The sequence below is a fragment of the Herpailurus yagouaroundi genome, unplaced genomic scaffold (genome assembly GCF_014898765.1).
Source record: "Herpailurus yagouaroundi ecotype Mexico unplaced genomic scaffold, PumYag 100, whole genome shotgun sequence".
Taxonomy (NCBI): Eukaryota; Metazoa; Chordata; class Mammalia; order Carnivora; family Felidae; genus Herpailurus; species Herpailurus yagouaroundi.
The window spans coordinates 16,896,719-16,901,142 of record NW_024412391.1 but is presented as its reverse complement, the minus strand read 5'-3'; the positions used below and the strand labels follow the sequence as shown (position 1 = coordinate 16,901,142).

General features: G+C 47.4%; 1 protein-coding gene across 5 annotated transcripts in view; it reads left to right on the top strand.

The window, feature by feature from the left end:
* The first annotated feature begins 4,185 nt into the window (after positions 1 to 4,185).
* Positions 4,186 to 4,424, top strand: part of NRF1 (nuclear respiratory factor 1) — a 146,506-nt gene continuing 146,267 nt past the window's right edge. For all 5 annotated transcript variants that reach the window (XM_040471989.1, XM_040471986.1, XM_040471985.1 and 2 more), the window contains exon 1: positions 4,186 to 4,311. The gene's annotated coding sequence lies outside the window, so the exon portion shown is untranslated. The remainder of the gene's footprint in view (positions 4,312 to 4,424) is intronic.

Below are 4,424 nucleotides of genomic sequence, written 5' to 3'. Positions count from 1 at the left end.
TAAACAGTCATTTCCATCTGCTCTCCCCCAAGTGACCCTTAGCTATAAAAAAACTCACCTTGACATTTCTAACCTTGTAACACACTGCTCCCATACGCAATTCCCTTGTCTTTGCATCCCTTGAATGCTCTCCCTAGCTTTTAGGGGGAGTCCCCAGGGATAGTTACACGTGCTCACAAACATTTATTCATCATCATCACCATCACAACAGCCACCATCTATAAAACCCATATTTTGTACAAAGCAATTTACGTGATTAATGGTAATTGGGAAGAGCTAATAATACCCAGCGCTTACAATGTGCTTCCTGAGTCCAGGGGCTGTTCTGAACCTTTATTAATATCTCTTAACCTCCATGTCTTGGGCAGAGAAATAGAGGCTTAAGATGTTGAGTGATTTGCCAGTCTCACAGGTAGAAAGTGGTATGACCAGGCTTTGCACCCGGAATCTGACTCCAGAACCCATGTCATGATGTGACATGCCTCCCCAGTTGAGGTCTATGGCTCCTGAAAGCACGGGAGTGTGCCTGGTGGGGCCCTCACCCTCCAGAAATACAGACCATGCCTGGGATAGCCCCTGATGGTCCCAAAGAGGCAACATTCCCGTGAATCGTTCACATAGTTCCAGGTTCCCGTTAAACCTCATGGGGCTGGGGCTGCACACATTCCAGAGTAGAAATGAAGAGGCTGCTCCTCTTGGGACTCTACAGCTTATCGCTGAGTTCTGAGGAGTCCCTTGTGAAAACAGTTGCTTCAGCCACTTTCCTTCATCTTTATCTCCGTTGCCATCCCCCCATCCCCACCCCACCCCACCCCAAGGGACACAGGTGACACTAGAAGACTCTGTTCTATAGTTAAAAGCCTCCTGCAAATCAGCTCCTGTCAATTGTTGCTTAGAGGGTCTGTCCCACTAGTGAGCAAAACACCTCACACAGGCCTGAATGCTGGCTGCTCCGAGACCTGCCTCGCTGCTTTACTTACTAAACACACTCCCACCCCCGCCGATTGCTCAGTCTCCCCCAACAATCCACCCAGTTAAAGTATCTTCACCTTTCTGCTCTATGCCCATAAGAATCTTGCCCACCCTTCAAGGCCAAATTAAGGTACATCTCTCTGTGAAATGCCCCACATAACTTCAATTCTGATTACCTGAGTAGGGCCACTCATTTGGTTCTCAGCACACACTCTAATTTTTTCTGAGTGATCAGTCAGTCAAATGACCAGCAGCTTATTGAAAGCAAAGCCAACCTAGGAATCTCCTTCATTATCCAGGCTGCGGAACTCCCTATAAGTTCTCAAGGGTCTGGGCTTCTTTTTATCCTTGCTCTGGACCCTAAAGTTAAGTCATTTTAAGCCTTCCTTCTTCCCTTCTTTCATTTTATTTTTAATCTGAGAGAGAGAGAGAGAGAGAGAGAGAGAGAGAGAGAGAGAGAAAGAGCGCACATGAGCAGGGGGAAGGGCAAAGGGAGAGAAAATCTTAAGCAGGTTCCACGCTCAGATGGAAGTCCAATGTGGAGTTTGATCCCACGACACTGGCTGGGATTATGACCTGAGGCAAAATCAAGGACTGGATGCTCAACTGACTGAGCCACCCAGGTGCCCCTCTTCCTTCCTTCCTTCTTTCCTTCCTTCCTTCCTTCCTTCCTTCCTTCCTTCCTTCCTTTTTTCTTTCTTTCTCTTCCTTCCTTCTCTTTTTCTTTCTTCTTTCCTTCCTTTCTTTTCTTTCTTTCTTCCTTTTCTTTTTTCTTTTCTTTCAAGTAACCTCTATATGGGGCTTAAAATCACAACCCCAAGACCAAGAGGCAAATACTCTACTGACTAAGCCAGCCAGGCGCCCCAAGTCATCCCCTCTTCCTTAATGCAGCTACTACCTACATCTTACCTTATAGAATTGTCTTCCCACATTATCCTATCTGTAGTTTTTGACTTCCTTGTGCTGAAGCTGATCATTGTGACTTCGCTGGAATCCATTGTTTTAATCTCTTAGGGTAGATTTTTCTGCTTTTTTCCTAAGACTGATTCTAGAATCTTTGGTTATCCAGAATAAAAAGCCTTTTGGACAGAGCAACTGGGGTACACAGGCTCATTTGTCTTAAGAAAATAATTTGCATTTCTGAGGAGGGTGGACATATAGGTCTCTCATTATATGTTTACTGAAGGTCTACTACGAGCTGGGCATTGCATGGTATATAATCATGAACAAGATGAAATCCCTGCCTTCCTGCAGCTTCTGGATTACAGAGAATTTATGGTCTGAGAAGTGCTGTGGAGAAAGAGTAATGCAGTGCTTTCCAACTTTTTGTAGCTGTAACCTAGTACGAAATGTGTTTTATATCATGATTCAGTACAGATACACACACCTATATACATACACTTCTATATCTGAAATAAAAGTTTCACAAAACTGGAACCTTACTAAGTTTGGTGTTCTCTGATATTTTCTATTTCTTTTATGATATCTTGGTCATTACCCACTAAGTTAATTGTGTGCTTCATCAGTGGGTATCAACCTGCAACACGAAAATCCCGGTAATGGTCAAGAGCATAACTCTGAGGTTAAGCTGATGGCTTTCAGACCTGGCTCCACCTCTTACTGTCTGGATTTGGGCAAGTAATTTCTACGTGCCCTTGTTTCTCTATCTGCAAAATGAGTTAATAATAACAGTAATATCTGCCTTGTGGACTCTCCTTGGGAATTAAATGAGAAAGGAGATAATGTGTGTAAAGGACTAAAAACAGGGCCTGACACATTGTGGGTGCTCAATAAGCACAAGTGAGCACAGAATTTTCTGGGTATGATGATGGAAGAGTCAAAGCACTCAACTGGGGGGATGGGAGAACGCTTCTTGCAGAAAAAAATGGCATTAATGTTGAGACCTTAAGAAGTGGCGGGAATTATTCAAGTTTGAGCGGGTGACTCGAAGGAGTAAAGAGTGAGAAGCAAGTTCTGTGCAGAGAGAGCAGCCCTTGCAAAAATTATGAGGCGGGAGAACTTTCTGCCTTGTATGACTTGAGAGCTTCCCAATTTGGCTGCAGTCTGAGGGAGGTCAAAGATGGCAGCAAGAGTGAGGTCATGGAGGGCTCTGAAGCCAGCTCAAAGAATTTTAGGCTTTAACTTACGTGCGCTGGGATCTCATTAAACCTGTTAAGCAGGGAAATGACATGATTTACTTTTTTGAAAGACCATTCAAACTGTAGGGTGGAGAATGGATTAGGGAGGGCAATTCCTGTGGCAGGGAGATCATGAAGTCTTTTGCAGTGTCTTGATTAGAGATGATAGAGTAGCCTGAACTAACCATGCATCTTAATGCAATGCTTCTTACATTATGCTGTCCATGAGAATCATCAGGACGTGTGAGTAGGAGCGTTTTTAAAAATGCAGGTTCCTGGGCTAACAAGCCAAGATTGTGGCGACACCACTCGGGGCCCAGGATTTAAGTAATCATTGTTAGTGGTTCTGAAGCATGTAGTTTCCTCATCACACTTTTAAAAACCAAGAACACAAACTACCTCTCCTATGTCTCTTACATTGTTTTTCTGCTACCCACTCCTCTTTATTTCTCACCTGCTTCGGGGGGGGGTCCCTCTTGCTTGCACTCCACGTACAAAACCCTTGAGAGCAAGGACTTCGTCTACATCTTCAGTGTGCCCAGGGCAAAACTGGCACATAAAGGGTCCTCTAGAAATGTTCGCCAAACGAATGAATGAGCGGATAAATTAATATATTGCTTTGTACACAATTTTCTGCTTTTAAATACTTGGGCAGGGTTTGAAATCGGAAAACAAAGGTCATTCCATTAAGAGGATGTAGATACGACTGGCAAGGCTGAGGAAACAGAGGAAGCTAGTTACCGATTGCCGAGGCTCATTCAGGAGGTGCTAATTCTCGGGGCCGGGGGGCGAGAAATGTTACTATTTCCAGATTAGCAACCATCTTGGGCTGCTTGCGCCACTCTCCCGAGAGTCCCAACTAATCCAGTTGCCTCCGTGGTTCCGGCCCCATCCAATCCTTTGAAGCTAAATGCGTACTCGAGGAGGCCGAAGATAACGGCAGGGACCCTAGCTCAGAACCCCCTCCGGGCCAGCCCCGCAGAGGCAGCTCCGACCTCCCCATCATGGCGGCCGCCGGGCGGGGAAGCCGAGCCCGTGCGTCGCGTGCGTGCCTCATCTCCCTCCCCTCCCCCTCCTCGGCGGCGGCGGCGGCGGCAGAGGCGGCAGCGCTCGCCATTGCCGCTGGTGGCAGGAGGCTGCGAGGAGCCGGCGCGGTCGCAGTCTCCACGGCGCAGGCCCACGGTAGCGCAGCCGCTCTGAGGTGAGTGCCCTACCGCGCAATCTCCAGCTATTTCAGCCCCGGCGCAGCCGCAACACGCCGCCCGCCCGCCGGCCGGCCGGCCCGCCCCGCAGCCTGCACCCTGCCGCCCCCGG